The sequence below is a fragment of the Neophocaena asiaeorientalis genome, unplaced genomic scaffold, assembly GCF_003031525.2.
Source record: "Neophocaena asiaeorientalis asiaeorientalis breed wild unplaced genomic scaffold, Neophocaena_asiaeorientalis_V1.1 scaffold379, whole genome shotgun sequence".
NCBI classification, from domain to species: Eukaryota; Metazoa; Chordata; class Mammalia; order Artiodactyla; family Phocoenidae; genus Neophocaena; species Neophocaena asiaeorientalis.
This window is the reverse complement of record NW_020172145.1, coordinates 2291036-2317448: the sequence shown is the minus strand read 5'-3', so window position 1 is coordinate 2317448 and position 26413 is coordinate 2291036.

Below are 26413 nucleotides of genomic sequence, written 5' to 3'. Positions count from 1 at the left end.
ATTATTAAATTCGTTTATATTTTTAATGTTTTGTGAAATTAATAATGCCTTAATGATCTTGCTGATGTTTCTGGAGACACACTGGCTAGAATATGGAAGGTGACCATTACTTCTTGAAAGATTTCATTCTGTTCACCTTTCACAATTGTATACATCTTGCGATAGACCTGCAGAAGACAAGAACTTTCTCACAGAGTGAAGCTTGTCTCTCCTAACGACTAAAAGGGAAAAAGTAAAGATCCCAGTTCTTAGAACCTGGAGATAGTGTGAATGGGTCCCAGGAGGCGCCAGACCAAGCCATGGAGAACGACACATGACTGGGACTACTGAAGAAGAAATTCACCTCTCTACAAACAGTGCTTATACTCAGCTACGTCTGGATATAAGGGGCTATTTGGTCTGCATCCATTTATTGGGAAGTGTTTAATTTTGTTTCTAATAATGTTTTATGTGTACAGTAATTCACATTTAGTATACATATATGATGACTTCACACTTCAGAACTACAGCACATTCTAGATTAAGAAATCAGTGTTTTAGTTGAGTTTTGAAACCATTGTAAGCACTGTGAGGATAGATGTTCCTGTTTTACAGATGAAGAAATTGAGTCTTAGGTAGGTCGGGCAAATTGCTTCTTGCCACACAATTACTAAATGGTAGAGTTTGGGTGCAAAATCACAGACTTTATTCATTTTCCATTATACTGCTATGCCTTATAAAGCAAGCATTTTCATATGACCTTTTTTTTTGATCATGTGTGTAGATTATGCCATTTTTATTTAAAGTTATTCAGCTTTTTCTAAAAGAATGATGTGTTCCTTTAATCCCTAATTATGTATTTTGCTTCTATCATCTGCATTTAGATACCAATTTCACTGCTTAGTAGCTGTGAGAACTTACATAACTTAATCCCTCGGAGACTGTTTTGTTTTTCTCCTCTGTAAAATGAAAATTCTCAGGATTCTTATTTAAAATGCAGATTCCTTCTTGGATCTCGTCAATCTGAAAAAATATATATGAGTAGGCTTACAAGATGATTCGTATGTACATTACAACTTGAAGTTAACCACATTTATCTCAACTTTAGCTTCATATATTCCCTGGTAATAACTGTTTTAGAGAAATCTAAATATATGTGGTCTATAACCTCATTCACAGAAAAAAATTTTTTTTAATTTTATATTTAACAGTAATATTAGATTTTACATAATAGTAAGAAAATTGTTGTGGATTTTAGTTTAAAAAACTGTATTATATTTTAGCTATTGTGGGAGCACAAAAATTTACTTGTTTAATTTTTTTAAATAACAGGAATATATGTCTATTTTAGAAAATTTTTAACTTACAGAAAAGTTGACAAAAATACAGACTGTTATATTTCGGTCCTCTTGTCCTTCATTCACTGCTTCTTCTCAGTGTCCTTTGCTGTCTCATCCTCCTCATCCAAAACCTGTGAATATTGGTGTGCTCAGGGCTCCCTCAGAAGTGTTCTCTTCTTTATTCTCTCCCCAGATGATTTCATCAGTTCTTAGGGCTTTCAAGTTACCTCTCCATGCTGACAGTTCTTAAATGTGTATCTCCAGCCCTTAACTCTTAAGAAATTCTAGATTCTTAGGTCTACGTGCATACTTAACTTATTCACTTGGATTTCAAAGAGATTGTAGACTGAACATGTCCATAATCAAATTCCTGGTCCTTCTGTAGTTTCCCTTATCTCCTGCCATCCAGCTACTGAAATCGAAAACCTTAGGATTATCCCTGAATCCTCCCTTTCTTTCCCACCTCATTTTTTTTTTTTTTTTTAAGCCACGCCGTGGCATGTGGGATCTTAGTTCCTGACCAGGATTTGAACCCGTGCCCCCTGCAATGGGAGCATGGAGTCTTCACCACTGAACCACCAGGGAAGTCCCCCCACCTCATTTTTAACCCTTTAGCAAATCCTGTTGGTTCTGCCATCAAAATGTGCCCAGAATCCCCCAGGCTCTTCGCAATACTGCCAGAGTGATGGCATTAAAACTCAAATTAGATCACATTACTCCTCTTATCAGAACCTTCTGTGGCTTCTCTTTGCACTCAGCATGCAAGCGAAAGTCCTTACGCTGTCCCTGCAAAGTATTCCCTGGCCTCCTCTTATTACTCTCCTGTTTACTTCATTCCAGACATGTTGGTCTCCTTGCTCTTTTATATAAAGTGTCAGCATATTTCTGATTTAGGACATTTGCACCACTGTTTTCTAAGCCAAGAACATTTCTTCTACCAACACTAACATGAATAACCTGTTCATTTCCTTGCCTCTGTTCCAGTATCATAAGTGAGGTCTTCCCTGGTCATCATAACCCTATTCCCCATCCTCTGCACTCCCTTGATTTCCTATTCCTTTGTTTTCGCTCCCTTTTGCCTCCCTCCTTCCCTCCCTCCACACACACCTGTGTTTCCTTCCTTTCTTCTTTTCTCCCTCCCCATCCCTTTCTTCTTCCCTCTCTCCCTTCCTCTCTTTATTTTTTTCTTTTTCTTTTTATCCACCATTAAAGCAGGGACTGCTGTATATCTAGTAACTAGAACATATGAGGTACTAAGCAAATGTTTATTTAAAGAATGTAGAGGCACATCATCTAAGTTTTGGTTCTTTCAGAAGCAGAATTAGAGTTCAAATAGTTTATCTGGAAAGTGCATGGAACATGGAAGGGAAATAGAAAGGTGCCAAAGGGGAGGGATGACAGCTGGCTTCCGTACGGATGACTGAAACTCACTCTCCCTGCAAAATGCTGCAAAGCACGTGCCTCAATTTATCTACTTCTGGCAAGGGCAGGCTGATGCGTTGACCCACCAATTTCTGAGAATACTAGTTGAGGGCTGCTCCCAGGGAGGTGTTAATTGCCTTGTATTTCTAGCCTGCCTCTCTATCCTAAACTTCCAAGGTTACAGCAAAAGAGCTTTCAGGTATACAAATGTAGATAACCTGGAAATGAGGTTAGGGGAGCACAAACACAGACACACACACACACTGATATGGCTGTGAGCACTGCCAACAACTGCTGCATATGTTAAAAACCCTCTTATATTATAGGTATATTTGCCATCATATTGGAGGATCCTTTAATTATTCAGGCCTATATTTTGGGAAATAACATATATAATGGAGTGCAGAAAACCCCAAAATGAAAATTCCCATAGTTCAAAAGTTTACAGCTGGGTGTACTGAATAAAGTACCTTATCAATGGAATTCAGCAGATGGCCCCAATATTTCACTGGCGACTAGTGAAATTCCTTACATGACGTGACCTGTGAAGAAGTGTTCAGTATCAAGTACATAGCTTTACTACAACTTTGTTGACCTTCCAAAATCTTTTCTGCTATTACCTTTCAAAAAGTCTCTTTAAATTATATATTGATTGAAGATTTCATCATAGCTTGTATCGAAATAATTACACTTTTGATATAAACAAAATTAATTCTCCCCAGCTCAACATTCAGAAATCTCATGCTTAGTAAGATCACTTTTAGAGTTTAACCTATTCTGCTGATTGAAGTAGCAGGAGCAGTAATCTGTGGTGCCTGATTTCCATCGCTACGGCATTACCATTTTTACAAAGCTAATACCGCTAATGCGGCATTAAAGCATCAAGGGACCTGGGAGAGCATCTGGTCTCTAGCCTCTGTTTTACAGAGGAGGGTTTTCATTCATTTATCTTGGCTTTTCCTGTGTTTGATTTAGAGGCTCTGGCTCATTTGATCGTGTCAGGTAACACAGCTCTACACTGCTTACTGTTGAATATTTAATCAATAAAGACAGTTAAGAAAACCCACCTTTACTCAGTTAAGGTCTACTACTCTGTACTTTTTCTACAAGAGAGGAGGAAAAAAAAAGGAAAGGAAAGGTAACTTGATTACTTGTTCATTAATAGTCCAGAGGACATTCCTAAACCATATGCCCAAAGACTGGATTTCCCTTTTACTAATAGTTTTTATGCCTTGCCCGTGAAGCATATCTGATAAGATTTAGGTAACAGACTAATCCTCAAAGTTTTTCTTAAAGATACGGATGCCAGACACTTAGGGACATTTTGGACTAAATTAAGTGATGTATAAATTATATGGCTTTTCATCTTGTTGGTGAGTATGTCTTTAGGCTGAGAGTAAAAACAAGAACTGATGTATTAGTATTAGTTGTATTAACCAAAGAGCTTGCAATTTCTTTTGGAAAGACACTATACTGAAGACTCTAAAAGGAAGAGTTGGAACTTCTTTTTTTTTTTTTTTTTTTTTTGCGGTACACAGGCCTCTCACTGTTGTGGCCTCTCCCATTGCGGAGCACAGGCTCCTGACGCGCAGGATCAGTGGCCATGGCTTATGGGCCCAGCCACTCTGCGGCATGTGGTATCTTCCCGGACCGGGGCATGAACCCGTGTCCCCTGCATTGGCAGGGGGACTCTCAACCACTGCGCCACCAGGGAAGCCCGAGTCAGTGTTCTTAATCACTGATGTATATGTTTGTGGGTACACACAGACACACACACACACACACAGATGGAAGAGCAGAAAGAACATAGATTTGTTGCAGTACAGAGTTGAATTTATCTTCCAGCTTTTCCTCTTGCTAGTTCTGTAACCCAGGAAGTATTTGCATTTTGTGTGTCTCAGTAGATATAGGCACATCTCCCTGACACAGTAAATGAATTAAATAATATTGTGTATAGGGTAGAATGTGTGCAACATGGTGTTGTACCACATAATGGTCAATAACTGTGCTTCCTTTAATTTGTGCTATTTTTCAATATGCTATCTAAACATTGATTTACCAGAAATTTCTCAATGAGGCTGTTCACGGGAGGATTAGTGAAGTTTTAAATTCTGGATTGGTAATTCAAATCTATCTTTTAAATACATATGTTATATATATTTATTTTATTTATAATATATAATATATATTGTAAATATTATCACTTTAATTAAAGGGTAAAATGAGCATGTACTCACATAAATTGAAATTTAAATGAAAGATAATAAATCTAAAGTATATACATGGGATAATTTCTCTTTTTTGTATACCTTATTTAATGAAATTTTTATGGGAAGTATTTAGTTAGTACTTTAGGGGCAATAAGTCAGGGAGCTTTTCTTAGCTTATAAAATGAGGTGGAAGAGGAAATGAAAGAGGAAGGGGAGAAAGTGTCATATTAAATAGGAATGGAGCCAATTTAGATTTTGTAGATCATGAAATAGATAACTTGGAGCTATTAGGGAGATTGTTCCAAGGGGAACTTTTCTAGGCAAATAATAAAGACTACAATAAAATGAAACCTAGTGAGAGCGATTTTCTTCTTCAGATGTAGGCTTTCGTTTCTATATGACCTGGCATTGACCTACACGATGCGTAACCAAGATTAACTTTGGGATTAGAGAAAAGACAAAGGCTCGGAGGTGCTGTGGAGCTGCTGCTCACAACCTCTCCTGCTTGACCCTAGATTAGATTCTTGTAAAACCATAAAGTATCCAAGATATAATCACTACATTTTTTAAGCTTCTAAATCTCAGAAAAAGAAAAGCACAGTCACCTTCCCAATTGTCACCTCCAGAAGGGAGGAAACCCAACTTCATGGCTCAAAGTTTCACCATTTCTTCTCTTTCTTTATTGTGTGTGTGTGTGTGTGTGTGTGTGTATTTCTCTTGCTCCTCCACATTCAGTCCTCTAGCGGCTATTTTAGTCCCCAGTCTCTTTCTTGTCAATACAACTATAAAGGTGGTTGAAATTCTGAGTTCCTGTAGAATAACAGCTTAATCCTAACCTTCTCACACATGCTGGCGGTCCTTGGTGTCCTTGGCTTGGAGGTGCATCACTCTAACCTCTGTCTCCACTGCTGCATGGTGTATTTCTCATGTGTCTGTTTCTCCTCCTTTTCTTATAAGAACACCAGTCAAACTGGATTTAGGGTCTACTGTATTCCACTGTGACCTCACTTGATTACATCTGCAAAGACCCTGTTGCCAAGTAAGGTCACATTTAAAGGTATCAGGCTTTGGACTTGAAGATATCCTTTTGGGGAACACAGTTCTACCCATAAAAACACCTGTGGTAAAAGTAGAAGTTAAAGAATACATTAATATAAAATTAAATGGGGCAAATGAAAATCAGAAGCCAGCAGAGTCAGCTTCAGAGCACTCACCCGAACAGGAAGTCTTCACAGAAAAAAAAGAGAGAGTGCAGCAAGGGTATTTATGGTGGCAGAGCACATGTAACTTCACTGCCGGGAAGACAGACTCCCACACTGGCTGGAAGATTACTAACATCAGATTTGAGACCAGCTTGTTCACCAAATATTAAATTCTGACAAAGTGCTGTCCTTGTGTGAACTCTGTCCTCAAAACTTTGGCTACTCCGTGCAGCCCTGCAAATGCTCTCGTGCGTACTCCCTCCCAATGTCAAAGCAGCTATATCTGGTACACGAGCAACAGGACTGAATGTTCCGCTGATAATCACTGTCCAGAGTAAATTCTTATTATTTGCTCAGATCTGTGTATGTGCTATTCATATGTCAAGTTAACTCTGGACCCCCCCACTTCTTGCCTATACAAAACATTATTGTTCATTACATGTTTAAATAACCATAACTGCCATCTCTTGGGAGTCATGGAAAATCAGTATTTGAAGTTGAAGTGAGTTATGTCACTGAATATTTTAAAGCATCATTTCAGAAAAAGGAGTCGGGCTTCCCTGGTGGCGCAGTGGTTGAGAGTCCGCCTGCCGATGCAGGGGACACGGGTTTGTGCCCCGGTCCAGGAAGATTCCACGTGCCGTGGAGCGGCTGGGCCTGTGAGCCATGGCCGCTGAGCCTGCACGTCCGGAGCCTGTGCTCCGCCATGGGAGAGGCCACAACAATGAGAGGCCCGCGTACCGCAAAAAAAAAAAAAAAAAAGAAAAAGGAGTCATAACCTTAACTGTTTAAATCACGTGAATATCACAGGAAGCATATTTCCACAAGCATAGCCCAGATTATTGAATACTGATGATGATAATCAGAAATAGTTATGATAAATTCATCATTTTACTTTTTTAAGTAAATTGAAGAATTTAAAAGGAGGTAGGGATGGAAGAATTGGACAGGCAATGAAGATGCTGGAGAATTCTGTGCGGTAGAACTTCCTCTCTTTGAGACAGGAAAAGCGATAGAGATTTTAACGACATTGTTTCATATCTTCCCAGAAAGTGAAAGAGAAGGGCATATAACTCAAGCAGTCAAAAAGGTGAAATCAAGTACCAAAGAAAACAGAAACAAGAGTTATGCCAAGACAAATTTTTTCAAAGGAATTCCAATCCAATTCCAAGGTTTAATAGCTGCCTAGAAGCCCAGGAAAGTTATAGGACTAAATAGCAAAGCAAGTGGGTACTGATTCTCATAGCCAGCGTAGAAATTAAATAAAATTCCACTTCTACATGGTGGGGGAAATGGAATTGCTATTTGAGATTGCCAAGGAAATCTTATTGCTTATTTGCAGTTAGTTTATGTGCACTTAGTGCTTGATATATATGCAATAAGGTGTTCTTAATTAAATAAATTTCTTGAAAGAAAATGTATGATAAAGAGCCTTATTCTTAGGTTAGATTCATGAGTAACTGTGTGGATTGAGGTAATATACATATATTATTAACATCTATTTCATTTTAAATTTGTATTTGATTATCTTTACTCTTGATCAAACAGGCTAAGTAGCAAGGAAGCAAAGTTGTTGATCATATGAGATCTTAAATCTCTTGAGGTCAGCTCCCTCTGTAATTCAAAAGAAGATTCTCATTTTTGTGATATGCCTGTGAATACAGTGAGCTGTGTGAAACACTCTTTTTGTTTAAACTTTATTAAGAATAGCGTGTGGTTAAAAATAACTTTATAAGAATAGCTGCATAAACAAACTAGTCACATGAGCTATCAAAAATTATATTATGGCATGTTTAGCCATAGGAGGGAAAGGCTAGTAGTCACTATATTGGATTATAAAGAGGGAGCACTATTTGCCTTTGATGATGAAGTAGACTTTACCGCTGTGAAGACCGCAACTGTATCTCATTTCCTTAATTAAAGCGGCTTTCTGAACCCTTTGACTATGAACCAGAGTAACATATTTCACATTATAACCTACTATCGGAACTAACCATGGTCCTGACCCACAAGGAACACACACACACACACACACACACACACACACACAGAGTGACTCAAAAGTTCTATTGAACAGTGGTTACCCTTTACCCTTATGCAGGAAATGCTCTCTTGCGTGTTCGGCCCCATTCCCACGCAGTCTATTCCATGTTTTAAGAAATTCTCTAATGCTTCTTTAAATTGCTTTCATAACCTATTAACGGTTCAGGCTACAAGGTACAGTTTTCAACGTGCTGTTCTACACATGCCCAAGAGACATGGAACACGACATGTGCCCTCTGTGAATATCCCTCCAGCTCAACAGGGCCTCAGCACAGCAGGCACACAGGAGATAGTCAATTACACATTAGAAAAGGGTGAATGAAAATGTAACTAAGAGGAAGAAGAAAGAGGAACAAAGTATCTGTGGAGATAAGTTTGTTAAAATCGGTGGGAGACAAAGGAGGCATATGTACTTGTGAGGAGTGAAAGCTCTCTGAATTCCTTCCTTCTGCTGAGGACGTAGCTCTCTCAGTGTGAGTCCGCATAGAGGTAATTTCAGAATGCGGGAATGTACACTAACTTCTTGACTAGAGTTCTAAAACTCTCCTCTTTTCTAATTTCTAAGTAATTTTGTTTTCAGGAGGGATAAACTGTGTAAACTAATTAAATTCGTTTGCCGAGAATAATTGGCGTGCTCACGTTTCATAAAGGTAGTTTAAAAATGCATATTACGGGCTTCCTGGTGGCGCAGCGGTTGAGAGTCCGCCTGCCGATGCAGGGGACACGGGCTCGTGCCCCGGTCCGGAAAGATCGAAAAAAAAAAAAAAAAAAAAAAGAAAAAAAAATGCATATTACACATAGTGTAATAGTCTCCAGAAAATTCATTCCTGAAAGAGGTTAAATTGGAGCTATATACATATACTTTGGGTATTTTTAATGCAGTGTGTAGTGAATTTATAATTAATATTAAGCTAGTGTCTTTTAAAAAACATTTTCACAAAATTAATAGAAAACATAAGCACATGGGTCATTTGAAAACTAGGACCAGATTTAGTCATAGCCAAGAGGAGTACATCATGTTCATAGGGCCACCTCCAGGAATACTTGTCACGATGCCTAAAACTGTGTGATTAGACATATACATGGGTGAGTAAGCAACTATCCTGAAAAAGAACAAATGCTCCTTGGAAAATCACCGTATTAATTATGCTCATATTAATGGATATTAGCAAAATCATACTGTTTTAACACCTAGTTAAAATAAGCTGCACATAAGGAAGAGGAATTTGGGGAAGAAGTTTGAGAGAGGGGTGAGGTACACAATATATGGGGCTCTCTGATGCCTGAATGGAAGCCAGAGCGAAACATGCATACACTTATTTAGGAATGTATCAGAGGATTAGAACTTATCAGAGAAGTAAGAGGAAAGCTTCAAATTTGCAGACTTTGGTGAAAATATTTTCTATCGAGAACACTTCTCTTTTTGAAATCCTTTTTTTTCTAAGATTGCATGAAATTGTGTATAATGCACATCGAGATGCATTTATCAGCAAAATTACCCCCATTTTTTCCAAAGCATGCATACTCTTACTTCACTTATATTTGTAATTTATTCTATCAAGTACTTAGATAGTCCCTAACAGGAGTATAGCCTCTTTACCAGATTACCAATCCCAGAAATGATAGAAGTAGGAGACTCCTTTCATATATAGTGTAGTTATTACAAGAATTCTTAAATAGTTATGGAATGAATAGTTATTACTCAAAAATAATAATTGCATGCCTTCTATATCAAGGCCCTTCACTAGATGAATAGATATACAGAGATAAGTCAGATATTACTTTTCTGAGAGAAGCTCAACCAGATGAGAAGTTTCCAAGATGTGCCACTGTTTCTCTGTTGGCTCCTTTGACAGTGTGCAAGCAACCACATCACCTCTGGAAAGTGACACTTACATGTCTGACAGAGCTAGACAAATAGAATCAGTCATCTGTTTGGCTCTGATCAGATAGAGCTATCACTGTGCTGACAGCAGACTCCTGGCTTTGTATTTGTTTCCTGAGTAATGTGATTAAAAGCTTGTGTACACTGACAACACAGTAAGTGTATCATAATTAAGACTTTTGTTCAAATGCGTAATCCCATCCATGTTACCCTCAGGAATAAACGATCACTGAAATTCATTTAGCCACTGGAAACACAACTCAGTCAAGAATCATGTGAGCCTATGTATATCATAACAACTCACTCTGTTTTGGACTCCTGGTAGGATTTGATTAGTATCTGTTTCATTTTATTTAAAACTGTTTTATAATAAAATTTAGAGATTTCATAGATATCCTAAAATCATAGAAGTGAAAGAAAAGTATCATCTTCATTGAGTTTAGAGCTTTTCATATATTGTCCCTAGACCTTTGCAGTATAGGAATAAAATCTTAACCTGAGTGTGAATTAGTGGAGTTTAGTAATTCCTATAAAAAAAAAAAGGTGATCTGATATATGAGTTTATGACTTAGAGCCTTCTAACCACACTGAAGCACTACCTACCTTCATGATGCAGACCCATGTTGTGTTGGAGAACATTCATATCCCATATGTACTTATTCTATATGCGGTAAGCTAGGGAACTGACAGCTTAAACTAAATTGTAAATTTAAATATTTCTATGGAGTATTTTTTTGTTTTCTTTGGGTAAAGGAGTTGTTTCATTTCAAGAAGGATATTCTCATTTCCCTTCTTTGTGTTCTATGAGAGAAAAAAAAGTTTGCATTCAGATTAGACCAACAGATTAGATTTGTATTTAGTGGCAGTCTGGCTGTGATATCAACCATCTCAGTGAAGTTTGTGGTTAGCCCTGTGACAAACTAACCAAGAATAAACTCTTGGTGTTCACAAAGAAAGAAAAATTAAAGCGAACGTGGCGTTTGAGCCGGATCTCTACTTCACTTTACTAATCCCACCTAATTTAAGCATAACATATATTTCACCTTTGTCCCTCCTCATCTTCGCATTTTGCTGGCAAGGTACAGCCATGAGAGGTAGCATGTCTCAAATACAATGTCAATTATGGTATTTGTGCTGTTATGTGTCACTCTTCTACTCTACACCCATAACAGACATTAGTAATAAATCACACCACTCTTTCCTGTTGAGCCTTTCAACATCCTCAAAATAAAACCTGAGGTGCCTCTACTGACTTGCCATTCCTGCTTCTTAAGTATCAGTTTGGGGATTAGGAGGCCTGTGTTCAAATCTCAGCTCTGCTACTCATTAGCTTCATGCTCTTGGGAAAGCTATATAGCCTTTTCTGATCTTTATTTTATTTTCCTATGAAGTATGGTAATAAAAGTTGCTTCATAGGGTTGTTAGCAAAGGCAGAATGAGCTAAGATTTGTGAAGAATAAGTGCATAATGCATGATAAGTGATGAATAACTTACAGCATTTATTATTTAGGAGACCCTCATATATTACCAGGGTATTCAGTACAGAACACTTCATAGTGTTTAGCAAATGGTTTTGTCATTGTCAACGTGCCATTACAGTTAATATCCATGAGGGTAGGGACCATATAATCCCATCCTAGTGTATTGCATAGTGCCTGGTTAATGTTTGATACAAAGTAGTATTTGTGGAACAACTGTCATGACCATGCATACCACTCACCATTCTTTCCCTATTTTGATTCCCATTTAATTCCTTGCTTCCAAACAAAGTTAACAGTCATTTCAATGCATTGGTTGCAACAATAATCTCAAGTACTTTCAGATGATAGATCAGGCATGTTGAAGATCACTGTTTGTAGTCCTTGCCTGACTAAATTGAGGAAACATATGTTAGCAGAATGAAACTTTTGAAAGAGCACACATACATTCTCATAAATTCTTCCTTATTTTTTTAAAATACATCTTTATTGGAGAATAATTGCTTCACAACACTGTGTTAGTTTCTGTTGTACAACAAAGTGAATCAGCCATATGCATACATATATCCCCATATCCCCTCCCTCGTAAGCCTCCCTCCCACCCTCCCTATCACACCTGGCTAGGTCATCGCAAAGCACCGAGCTGATCTCCCTGTGCTATGCTGCTGCTTCCCACTAGCTATTTTACATTCGGCAGTGTATATACGTCGCTGCTACTCTCACTTTGCCCCAGCTTCCCCCTCCCACCCCATGTCCTCAAGTCCATTCTCTATGCCTACATCTTTATTCCTACCCTACTACTAGGTTCATCAGAACCATTTTTTTAGATTCCATATATATGTTAGCATATGGTATTTTTCTCTTGACTTACTTCACTCTGTATGAAAGATTCTAGGTCCATCCACCTCGCTACAAATAGCTCAATTTTGTTTCTTTATATGGCTGAGTAATATATCATTGTATATATATGCCACATCTTCTTTATCCATTCATCTGTTGATGGACATTTAGGTTGGTTCCATGTCCTGGCTATGGTAAATAGTGCTGCAATGAATATTGTGGTACATGTCTCTTTTTGAATTATGGTTTTCTCAAGGTATATGTCCAGTAGTGGGACTTGCTGGGTCATATGGTAGTTCTATTTTTAGTTTTTTAAGGAACCTCCATACTGTTCTCCATAGTGGTTGTATCAATTTACATTCCCACCAACAGTGCAGTGTTCCCTTTCCACCAGACATTTTCCAGCATTTATCGTTTCTAGATTTTTTGACAGTGGCCATTCTGACTGGTGTGAGGTGATATCTCAATGTGGTTTTGACTTGCATTTCTCTAATAATTAGTAATGTTAAACATCTTTTCATGTGCCTCTTGGCCATCAGTACGTCTTCTTTGGTGAAATATGTATTTAGGTCTTGTGCCCATTTTTTAATTGAATTGTTTGTTTTTTTGATATTCAGCTCCATGAGCTGTTTGTAGATTTTGAAGATTAATCATTTGTCTGTTGTTTTATTTGCAAATATTTTCTCCCATTCTGATGGTTGTCTTTTCATTTTGTTTATGGTTTCCTTTGCTGTGCAAAACCTTTGAAGTTTAATTAGGTCCCATCTGTTTATTTTTGTTTTTATTTCCATTACTCTAGGAGGTGGGTCAAAAAAGATCTTGCTGTGGTTTATGTCAGAGAGTGTTTTTCCTATTTTTCCTGTAAGAGTTTTATAGTGTTTGGTCTTACATTTAGGTGTTTAATCCATTTGGAGTTTATTTTTGTGTATGGTGTTAGGTAGTGTTCTAATTTCATTCTTTTAAATGTAGTTGTCCAGTTTTCCCAGGACCACTTATTGAAGAGACTGTCTTTTCTCCATTGCATTCTCTTGCCTCCTTTGTTGTAAATTAGGTGACCATATAGGCATGGGTTTATCTCTGGGCTTTCTATCCTGTGCCACTGATCTATATTTCTGTTTTTGTGCCATTACCATACTGCCTTGATTACTGTAGCTTTGTAGTATAGTTTGAAGTGGGGAGCCTGATTCCTCCAGCTCCGTTTTTCTTTCTCAAGATTGCTTTGGCTATTCGGGGTCTTTTGTGTTTCCATACAAATTGTAAAATTTTTTGTTCTAATTCTGTGAAGAATGCCATTGGTAGTTTGATAGGGATTGCCTTGAATCTGTAGATTGCTTTGGGCAGTTTAGTGACAGTGGCCATTCTGACTGGTGTGAGGTGATATCTCAATGTGGTTTTGACTTGCATTTCTCTAATAATTAGTAATGTTAAACATCTTTTCATGTGCCTCTTGGCCATCAGTACGTCTTCTTTGGTGAAATATGTATTTAGGTCTTGTGCCCATTTTTTAATTGAATTGTTTGTTTTTTTGATATTCAGCTCCATGAGCTGTTTGTAGATTTTGAAGATTAATCATTTGTCTGTTGTTTTATTTGCAAATATTTTCTCCCATTCTGATGGTTGTCTTTTCATTTTGTTTATGGTTTCCTTTGCTGTGCAAAACCTTTGAAGTTTAATTAGGTCCCATCTGTTTATTTTTGTTTTTATTTCCATTACTCTAGGAGGTGGGTCAAAAAAGATCTTGCTGTGGTTTATGTCAGAGAGTGTTTTTCCTATTTTTCCTGTAAGAGTTTTATAGTGTTTGGTCTTACATTTAGGTGTTTAATCCATTTGGAGTTTATTTTTGTGTATGGTGTTAGGTAGTGTTCTAATTTCATTCTTTTAAATGTAGTTGTCCAGTTTTCCCAGGACCACTTATTGAAGAGACTGTCTTTTCTCCATTGCATTCTCTTGCCTCCTTTGTTGTAAATTAGGTGACCATATAGGCATGGGTTTATCTCTGGGCTTTCTATCCTGTGCCACTGATCTATATTTCTGTTTTTGTGCCATTACCATACTGCCTTGATTACTGTAGCTTTGTAGTATAGTTTGAAGTGGGGAGCCTGATTCCTCCAGCTCCGTTTTTCTTTCTCAAGATTGCTTTGGCTATTCGGGGTCTTTTGTGTTTCCATACAAATTGTAAAATTTTTTGTTCTAATTCTGTGAAGAATGCCATTGGTAGTTTGATAGGGATTGCCTTGAATCTGTAGATTGCTTTGGGCAGTTTAGTCATTTTCACAATATTAATTCTGCCACTCCAAGAACATGGTGTATTTCTCCATCTGTTTATGTCATCTGTTATTTCTTTCATCAGTGTTTTATAGTTTTCTGAGTAAAAGTCTTTTGCCTCCTTAGGTAAGTTTATTCCTAGCTATTTTATTCTTTTGGTTGCAATGGTAAATGGGATTGTTTCCTTAATTCCTCTTTCTGATCTTTCGTTGTTAGTGTATAGGAATGCCAGAGATTTCTGTGCATTTATTTTGTATCCTGCAACTTTACCAAATTCATTGATTAGTTCCAGTAGTTTTCTGGTAGCATCTTTAGGATTCTCTATGTATAGTATCATGTCCTCTGCAAACAGTGACAATTTTACTTCTTCTTTTCCAATTTGTATTCCTTTTATTTCTTTTTCCTCTCTGATTGCCATGGCTAGGACTTCCAAAACTGTTGAATAAGAGTGGCGAGAGTGGACATCCTTGTCTTATTCCTGATCTTAGTGGAAATGCTTTCAGTTTTTCACCACTGAGTATCATGTTTACTGTGGGTTTGTCACATATGGCCTTTATTATGTTGAGGTAAGTTCCTTCTATGCCTACTTTTTGATGGTTTTTTTTCATAGATGCGTGTTGAATTTTGTCAAAAGTTTTTTATGGATCTATTGAGATGATCATATGGTCTTTATTCCTTAATTTGTTAATATAGTGTATCAAATTGATTGATTTGCATATATTGAAGAATCCTAGCATCCCTGGAATAAATCCCACTTGATCGTGGTGTATGATCCTTTTAATATGTTGTTGGATTCTGTTTGCTAGTATTTTGTTGAGGATTTTTGCATCTATATTCATCAGTGATATTGGTCTATAATTTTCTTTTTTTGTGGTATCTTTTTCTGGTTTTGGTATCAGGGTGATGGTGACTTCGTAGAATGAATTCGGGAGTGTTCCTACCTCTGCAATTTTTTGGAAGAGTTTGGGAAGGATAGGTGTTAGCTCTTCTCTAAATGTTTGATGGAATTGGCCTGTGAAGCCATCTGATCCTGAACTTTAATTTGTTGGAAGATTTTTAATTACAGTTTCAATTTCATTACTTGTGACATGTCTGTTTATATTTTCTAATTCTTCCTGGTTCAGTCTTGGAAAATTGTACTTTTCCAAGAATTTGTCCATTTCTTCATGGTTGTCCATTTTATTGGCATATAGCTGTTTGTAGTAGTCTCTTATAATCCTTTGTATCTCTGCAGTGTCATTTGTGATTTCTCCTTTTTCATTTCTAATTTTATTGATATGTGTCCTCTCCCATTTTTTCTTGATGAGTATGGCTAAGGGTTTATCAATTTTGTTTATCTTCTCAAAGGACCAACTTTTAGTTTTATTGATCTTTGCTGTTGTTTTCTTCATTTCTATTATTTCTGCTCTGATCTTTATGATTTCTTTCCTTCTACTGATTTTGGGTTTTATTTGTTCTTCTTTTTCTTGTTGCTTTAGGTGTAAGGTTAGATTGTTTATTTGAGATTTTTCTTGTTTCTTGAGGTGAGATTGATTTGCTATAAACTTCTGACTTAGAACTGCTTTTGCTGCATCCAATAGGTTTTGGGTTGTTGTGTTTTTGTTGTCATTTGTTTCTATGTATTTTTAAATTTCTTCTTTGATTTCTTCAGTGATCTCTTGGTTATTTAGTAGCACACTGTTTAGCCTCCATGTATTTGTGGTTTTTACAGTTTTTTTTTTTTTTCCCTGTAACTCATTTCCAATCTTATAGCATTGTGGTCAGAAATGATGCTTGATACAATTTCAATTTTCTTAAATTTTCCAAGGCTTGATTTGTGACCCAGGATGTGATCTATCCTGGAGAATGTTCTGTGTGCACTTGAGAAGAAAGTGTATTCTGCCACTTTCGGGTGGAATGTTCTGTAAATATCAATTAAAACTATATGGTCTGTTGTGTCATTTAAAGCTTGTGTTTCCTTATTTATTTTCTGTTTGGATGATCTTTCCATTGGTGTAGGTGGGGTGTTGAAGTCCCCTACTATTATTGTGTTACTGTTGATTTCCCCTTTCATGGTTGTTAGCAATTGCTTTATGTATTGAGTTGCTCCTATGTTGGGTGCATAAACATTTATAATTGTTATATCTGCTTCTTGGATTGATCCCTTGATCATTACATAGTGTCCTTCCTTATCTCTTTTAACAGTCTTTATTTTAGAGTTGATTTTATCTGTTATAAGTATTGCTACTCTGGCTTTCTTTTGATTTACATTTACATGGAATATCTTTTTCCATCCCTTCACTTTCAGTCTGTATGTATCCCTAGGTCTGAAGTGGGTGTCTTGTAGGCAGCATATATGTGGGTCTTGTTTTTGTATCTGTTTGGCCAGTCTGTGTCTTTTGGTTGGAGCATTTAATCCATTTGCATTCAAGGTTATTATCAATATGTATGTTCCTATTACCATTTTCTTCATTGTTTTGGGTTGGTTTTTGTGGATCTTTTTCTTCTCTTGTGTTCCCCACCTAGGAAAATTCCTTTAGCATTTGTTGTAAAGCTGGTTTGGTGGTGCTGAATTCTCTTAGCTTTTGCTTCTCTGAAAAGCTTTTGATTTCTCCATTGAATCTGAATGAGATCCTTGCTGGGTAGAGTAATCTTGGTTGTAGGTTTTTCTCTTTCATCACTTTAAGTATATCCTGCCACTCCCTTCTGGCCTGCAGAGTTTCTGCTGAAAAATCAGCTGATAATCTTATGGGGTTTCCTATGTATGTTATTTTTTGTTTTTCCCTTGTTGCTTTTAGTATTTTTTCTTTGAATTTAATTTTTGTTAGTTTGATTAATACATGTCTTGGTGTTTTTCTCCTAGGTTTTATCCTGTATGGGATCCTCTGTGCTTCCTGGACTTGGGCGACTATTTCCTTTCCCATGTTAGGGAAGTTTTCCACTATAATCTCTTCAAATATTTTCTCGAGACCCTTTCTTTTCCCTTTTTTCTTCTAGGACCCCTATAATTCAAATATTGGTGCATTTAGTGTTGTCCCAGAAGTCTCTGAGATTGTCTTCAAGTCTTTTCATTCTTTTTTCTTTATTCTACTCCTTGGCAGGTATTTCCATCATTCTGTCTTCCAGCTCACTTATTCGTTCTTCTGCCTCAGTTATTCTGTTATCGATTCCTTTTAGTGTACTTTTGATTTCAGTTATTGTGTTGTTTATCTCTGTTTGTTTGTTCTTTAGTTCTTCTAGATCTTTGTTAAGCATTTCTTGTATTTTCTCAATCTGTGCCTCCATTCTCTTTCTGAGATTCTAGATCATCTTTACTATCATTACTCTGAATTCTTTTTCAGGTAGATTGCCTAGTTCCTCTTCATTTGTTTGCTCTTGTAGGTTTTTACCTTGCTCCTTCATCTGTGACATATTTTTTTGCCATCTCATTTTTTTTTTATTCCTTTTTTTAATGAGTGGGATTGTGTTCCAGTCTTACTGGTTATTTCACCTGAGGCTTCCAGCACTGGAGTTTGTAGGCTCTTGTGTAGAGCTGGGTCTTGGTGCTGAGATGAGGAACTCCAGGAGACCTCACTCGATGAATATTCCCTGGGGTCTGAGGTTCTCTGTTATTCCATTGGTTCAGACTCAGAGCTCCCACTGAGTGCGGTGGCAAAAAAAAAAAAAAAAAAAGGTGAACAATAACAAAGTAAAAAATAAAATTAGACTAGGAAGCTAACAGCTATGTTAGAAAAAAATAAAAATATAGATGAAACAACAACCAGAAGATAAAATAGAACCACAATAGTAAAAAAGAGGAGGAGGAAAAAAAAAAAGGTGGAAAAGGCCTTGGCTGTGGTGGGTGGGGCCTAAGCAGGGGTGAGGTTTGGGCAGTGAGCTGGGCCTATGCTTAGGACTCACAGGGCTGGAAAAGCCCTCGGGTGTGAGGGGTGGAGGTGGGGCTTAGGCTCACAGAACCGAAAGGGCCCAGGCGTGCTTCCCTCCTCTTGTCTCAGAGGGTGGGGTACCCCACCTGGGAGTCCAACAGGCTTCTGAAGCCCGAGTGGGTGGGGCAACCACCCTCCCCTCCTCTTCTGCTCCTCCTGTCCTGGAGGTCCCCTCCCACCTGCCTCTCCTGATCTCTCCGTTCTCCCTCCTGTGTCCACAGGACCCACATGGCCTGCGGTGGCTTTGGAGGGCAGGGGACCTGCCTGGGAGCTCATCAGGCTCCCCGAGCCCAAGTGGGTGGGGCAAACACCCTCTGTACCTCTCCTGCTTCTCCTGTTCTGGAGGGCCCCTCCTACCTGCCTCTCCTGATCTCTCCGGCCTCCCTCCTATGTCCCCAGGACCCATGCAGCCTGGAGTGGCCTTTGGGGGGCAGGGAACTGTCGTGGGATCTCAGCAGGCTCCCCATTCCCGAGTGGATGGGGCAAACGCCCTCTCCTCCTTTCCCACTCATCTGGTCCTGGAGGGCCCCTCCCACCTGCCTCTCCTATTCTCTCCTGTCCTCCCTCCTACGTCCCCAGGACCAACTTGGCCGGGAAGGACCTCTGAGGGTGTAGGACCCGGCCCAAGCACTGGGCAGACTTCCCCGGCTGATTGAGCAGGTGAAATGCTGGGCCCTCTCCCCCCAATCTGAGCCCCTGAGGGTCCCTCCCGGCATGGGAACCCCTCTCCAATCTCAGCTACACCTCAGGGCCGCTGGTCCTGTCTGGCCTCCACTTCTCCTCCCCCCCTCAGTCCCCCAACGTCTTACCGGTTCACTTGGGGGTTCTTCCCATCTCCTTGGGCATTAGGGTCCCCCAGCAGCATCTGGCAGGTGCCCTAGTTGTTTGGAGATGTGAACTCTGCATCTTCCCACGCCGCCATCTTGACTCTGCCCTCTGTCCTTAAATTTTGATGGCTCAGTAAGCTTAGATTTTAAAATTGTCCTCTCTCTATTCATAAAGTTCTTCATATTGACCAATTTCCTTGCTTTGTTGTACCATAAATTTCCTTCCATGCCTAGAATTTTATATTTTATTATATTGAATTATTGAATTGTAGAATATACATGAAAGTAAAACCTAGTGGTCACAAATCCCTTTGTGATACACCTTAGATACCTGAATCAAGATGAAATTCGGAATTAATGGACTAATAAATGTCAAGAGACAACAAAAAGTAAATGAATACAATAAGTATTATATATAGTTTAAGTTAGAGAGTATAGGTGTTCTACTATGGCTGCCTTACTCTGACCCTGACCCAGGATATATATTCCCTAAGCTCTAGCCTACAAAAGGCAGTGCAATGTCATAGGTGGTTTATCTAGCTTGTGGCTCTTTACCATATGGCAAGTTCAGTCTTACCAGCCAGAAAATGGTATGATTCCTGGTCTGTAGTGAACCAGGTGTTCTTTCTCGCATTTCTGAAATCTAATTACAGAGTTTAACATTCTCTACTATTGGCACAGTGAATGGCATCCTTAGCCCTCAGTGACACAGAATGCCCTGCTAAATATAATTGTACTAGTTGGAGTAGTCTAAAAATTTGTGTCCCTGCCACACACACCCCCTCCAATTCTCATGTTGCAACCCTAACCCCTAAAGGTGATGGTATCGGTATCAGTAGGTGGACCTTTGGGAAGTGATTAGGTTAGGAGGGTGGAGCCCTCAGGACTAGGATTAGTGCTTTTATAAAAGAAACTTCAGAAATGTCCCTAACCTTTTTCTACCATATGAGGACACCCTTAGAAAGCACCAGCTCTGATCCAGGAAGAGGGCCGTCACCAAAATGCACCCATGCTGGGACCTTGGTCTTGGACTTCCAGCCTCTGGTAGCGTGGGAGATGAATTTCTGTTGTTTATGACTTACCTGGTCTGTGACATTTTGTTGTGGCAGCCTGAGCAGAATAGGACACCGGTTAAGGTAGTGCTATCTATTTTAACAAAAATACTGAAAATTTCAGTGACTTAACACAATAGAAACTATATCTTGCTCAGGTTGTGATCTTAGATGGGTGAATGGTTTCGCAAGGGAACCCTCCTTTACACGGTCTTCAACTCATGGCTTTCCATGTTGCCATGGTCATCTCCATGCCAACTATGGAGAAAGTGGAGAATTTTATGGGCATACATCATATCCACTCATATTCCATTGTCTAAAGCTCAATATTATGGTCATACATAATTGCTACAGAAACAGGAAATAGAGTCTACTGTGTACCTAAGAAGAGGCTGTGTATTTTGATGAACATTTTGTAGTCCTTGCCCCAATAACTATACCTTGATACGAAGGTCAAAATCTAAACATATGGTCTGTATAATAGTAATTACACACACAGGTTAACAGTGGGTGAATCTGTACCACAGGATCTAAAGTTTAAGTGGCTGCCTAAAATCATATTGCTAATTAGTAGAAGATCCTAGGAGATAAAGGCTCTAGTTACCAGTCTAGCATTTTTTTTTTTACTATGCCATCTGGTAATCGAGATATAATTTGTCGTGATCAATTACTCCCAGAAGCATTTGTGTAGTTAATGCAAATAATGAATACATATAATTTTATTTAGAATATTTTACACACCCTGTTTTCTCTTGACTCACTGCTAATGTGGACACAGCTGAAACCTATTAGTTTAATTAGAAGTCATTGAAACATCATTCATTTCATTTTTCCTTTATTTGTTGCTAGTAATTAAGATTGTAAATACATTGGATGGGTAGTGAAGGCCATTTAACACATTTTCTAGCCTCCTTCGAAAGTACTGGTGGTAGGTGAAGATAATCTAGTTATAATACCCACTGTAGTGTTATTTAAGTGCCATTTATCTTTTATTGCACTACATAAATATGGTAAACTCTTTTAAAAATTTGTATAAGACAACGTTGTATTAGGAAACTCTTTTTCGTCTCTATTTCTTAACTGCTTTTGAAATTTAAGGTGATTTTTTCCCCTGTTTTAATAGTTAAAAAATAGTGTTGTTTCTTTTATTTCCCATATGTTGGAAAACATCCAAATGGTACAATAGTAATTTATGGCCTTTCAAGTTCTGTGCAATCCAATTAAATCCCTGTGCCTTCTGATTCTAATAATTGTTATCTTGTGTTGTGGCTGAAAGGTTTTCAAGTGTCACAGAAGAGAGTGGTAAGAAAAAAGGTGATAGGATTAAACAGTGAAATTCTTTTTAAATGTGGCAGGAACCAGTTTTAGTTTTAATTCATTTTATAACTTGTATCATTTTGAGCAGAAGTTTCTGCCACCACGGGAAGTCTCCCATGTTCATGTTTCTTTTTCCTAAGCATCCAAGACCCTTGTGAAAACTTCAGAAACCCTTATTACCCAGCTAGTACAGATTCTTCTTTGTGGCTGAGCCAGGGGCTAGAGAAGGGATTTTGTATCATCTGTTAAAACATTTTGATATTAGGCAGTATAAGGTTACTATAGACATAACAGAAATTTTTTAGTGGGACATAATGAGAAGAGACAGAAGAAGGGATAATATTGTGTTTGTGTACTTTGTTTGCTTTTTACTTTCTTCTCAAAGTTGTACAAAGATAGAAGTGAATGTCCCTATTAGAGAACACTGGAAGGCTTTGGGTGACTGACATTATAAACCCTCCCAATACAGACAAAGGATGCTGGACTAAGGAGCAAGGTGTGAGTATTCATGTACAGTGCTGTCTTATATATCAGCATTACCAAGGAGTTGATGCCACAGTAATGGAAGGCACCCTTTGAACACTAATTTCTTTATTGGAGCGAAAAGGTGAAGCTCTTCAGCAAACATCGTTGAACTCTACAAACCAAGTATTAGACTAGGTACTATACAGATGTAATTCCTACCCTCACAGAGTTCATTATAGACTTAAACACATTCTTTAATAAGCCAATTCATAATTCTGTAGTCACAGGTTTATTATTATTTATTATCATAAGTATCAATTATTATAGTTTTAGGAATATACTGGTACTTTCAACTTGTTGAAAATTGTAGATATTTGTCCAAGTTTGTCACTAATTGACCTCACAACTTTCCACTCTACTTATTTAGAATCTTCCCTTCTTATTGCTATATTGTATATTCCTTCTGGTCTGCTGCCTCACTGTGTGTTAGTTTCAGTCTATTACTTCACTCTTCCAAATTCCACAGTGAACTTCTCAGCCTTGTTAATGGAAGGCAGAGAAATGAACTTAATCACTAGATTTTTGTAGGATTCTTCATATAATATAATAAAGAGGTCATTAAACATTTTATGCAAAGGGCCAGATAGTCGATATTTTAGGGTTTTGGAGACATCTAAGATCTCTGTTGCATATTCCTTGTTTTCCTTTGCAACCCTTTACAAACATAAAAACCATTTTTAGATTGATAGCAATAAGAAAAAAAACAGGCTGTGGCCCAAACTTGGCATACAGGTTGTACTTTGTCAACCCCTAGTCATAACCTATGAAATCAGCAGTATTTAAAGTTCAATTGACTTCTAAGTTCAAGTGATTGCTCTTTTGTGTACCTCTAGTTATAAAATAGGGAAAATTAGGAGAGTGATAAACATGGAAAAACAACCGAATGGATTATCAGTCTCTAGCAAACAGAAGACTCATATATGAACAAACCAAATGGAGACACATTTTACCTAAACTGTAATTTACTTCATAGATTTTTCAATAGTAAATGTGTAGATAAGCTGTATATTATTAATGGTATCTATACAGTAAAGTTTTTCACTTTCAGAATTATTTTGTTCCTAGACATTACTATGCTTAGAATTCTATTGGATAAAACAGCCCCCCTTCCTTTGTGATATTTTGTTAAGTGGCTGCTACATGCAATCCTTTAAAATTACCCTATATTTTGGTGTAAGAAATCATATGATATTTATTGTGAAGGCTTTACAAATAATCTCTAAGGGGTAGTAACTGAAATTCTGTTTTGTTCCAGCATTACATACTGTCACAGAAATGAATGTGATGCCTTATTGTGAAAATATAGCTCTTGCAAAATCGGCTGAGCCTTTTACCTTGGGAAATGGATTAAACCACTTAGGTTCTTAGCTCGTTTTCATAACCAAGGCAGTTCTCCACAGCGCTTAGAATGTTAAATTTAACTGTCAACTTGTGGTCTTGACCTGCATTGTAAAAGTTGTCAAAGTGCATGTAATACAAAGCTTTTACCAAGAGCAGAAATATCCAAGCTCTCTTCCTGAGAATCTCCCTTCATTTGACCTCCCCGCAAAGGAATTTTTCAGTTATTACTGAATGACTTAAAGGATACTTTGTTTTAGTTTAAGTGTCACACTTTCCCTTAGCTCTGCAGTTGTTAAACTGTACAATGGATATGAATCACCTGGAGGGCTTTATTAATATGTACATTCTTAAGTCCTTTCCCTATCCCACAGAGACTGATTCAGTTGTTATGCGGTGCTGCCCAGGAATTTGCACTTTTTAAAGTGTTTATGACATTTCTCATTTAGATAATGATGCATAGCACCACATTTTGAGAAATACTGTTGTCACCTAGGTAATTCCTATATTCCTAATTACTGAAATAAGATTAACTGTATTTTTTCTGTACTTCCATACTAACTTCTGTTTCTCTGCTGTTACACTGTGCTTGCCATTGAATGAAAGTGTGATATTGAGCAAGGGAAAATCACGTCTGGGTTTTCAAATTTCATTCCAATGCTCTTTGCAATATATATACCATGCTGCGTTTCCCAGCACGTTCCATCCTCAGACACTTGTAAACTCCTTGTAGCCGTGGAGCTTGCCGTATTCATCTGTGTATTTACTCCTGAAGCTCTGTGTTTAGCACTTATTAGGAACTCAATAAATAAGGTGAGGTTCTTGAAAACACCATTCAATAAAATACTGTTTGGAGTGGCAAGCAGGCAGCAGTGATGGCAGGAAGCAGCGCCGTCCAAATATGTCTGGATTCAGCGTCATTTAAATTTTGCCATTACTACTATGTCTGCCACACCAAGTAGTGGGTACTTTTTTGAGTGGAATCAGGATGGCTTTGTTAAGATAGGAACAGAATGAGGCTTGCTTAAGTGCTTTCATTTGAAGGTGGTGTATAAGGGAATACACCATCCCTCATAGCAGCAGAGAATTAAATAGGATGACATGTGGCTTTTTTTTTTTTTGGCCATGCTGTTTGCAGGATCTTAGTTCCCTGACTAGGGATCGAACCCAGGCCCTGGCAGTGAAAGCACCGAGTAGTCCTAACCACTGGACCTCCAGGGAATTCCCTAGGCTGACATGGATTTAAATGAAAGTTAGTGAAATTTCATGAGTACATTAAAAAAATCTGTTTTCAAGCTAATAAACACTGTATTCTTTTGAAAGTGGTTTTATAATCTCTCTAAGGATCTTAAAGAGAAGAAAAATAAACTTGATTTTGTTTTAAATGATGTAGGCATTCCCGACTTAAAGCAAAAGTCCAATCTCAGACTCTATCACCAGATATGTGATCCTTGGTAAGTTGTTTAACCTTAGTAAACCACAGTTCCTCTTATTGCCAGAGGTGGCCCTATATTGCTCTTAGGGTTCTTTGGAAGGTAAACTGAGCAATACATATAAGAACACCACACATTTGTGTAGTGTTGATTGCAAAGCTAACCATTTTATCCCGGAATAATAATACCTATTCTAGTTTGGTCATTCACTTGATGAGAAGCAATGTATTGATTGTGGCAGTAAGAGAAATATGGTTTATAATGCCAGAGCCTGTGTGTTGTTAATAATGTTCACGCCAACACACCCTGTCTTGTCAACTTACAGGTTCTCCAGCTTTACCCCTCCTTTCTGAATAATCACTTTATTCACGCACACATATTTATTGAGCATCCATTATGTGTCAAGAGAATCCTAGGCACTAATGATACAGCAGTGGCTAAAAGTGTCAAAAATAGTCATTCTTAAGGAGTTTGCATTCTATTAGGGGAGGGGGATGCTGATAATAAACAAATAAATGCGTAAAATATATAGTGCATCAGGTGGAAATAAATAGGGTATAGGAAAATAAATCAGAGAATAGGAATAAGGAGCCGAAGGTCTAGAATTTTAAATAGGATGGACTTGGAGGAGTTTGCTGAGGGGGTAACCTTTGAGCAAAGAATGAAAGGAGGGACTGTACCATATAGAGATAGGGGAAGAGCATGCCAGGTAGAGGATAGCAAGTACTAAGGCCCTCACGTGCACACGTGCCTAGTGTTTTTGAAAACAGCAAAGTAACTAGTGTGGTTGGAATGGAACGATTGGAGGGGAGAATAGTAGGAGATTAGCATAATCATCTCCAGAGAGGTCAAGGAAGGTGGAATTGGGAGAGGGCATGGATTCTATAAGGCTTTGTAGGCCGTCATAGAGACTTTGGGTATGAATGGCAGGCGAAGCATTGGGAGGTTTGGAGCAAAAGATAGAAATTGTTTGATTTAAAATAAAATTTAAAAAATGTCTCTGGCTGCTGTTGAGAACAGGTTATAGAGCTGTACAGATGGAAGCAAGGAGATCAGTTAGAAGGTTCCTGCAATATTCCAGGTGGAGATGATGATACTTGGATGTAGGTGTTTGTGATGGAGGTTGAGAGAAGTATTGAGATTCTGGGTATGCTTTGAAGGTACGTGTAATTTGGTGATGGATTGGATGTAGAATGTATAAGAAAACTGGTCATTGTTTTTTTCCTAAGGACTCAAAAAAAGGGGTTTCCTTTTTAAATTAAAAACGCTGTTGGAAGAGCAGGTTGGGTTGGAAGGAGCAAAGATCGAGGTTGCTTGTGGTTCTTGTAAGGTTATGATAAATATTATACTTC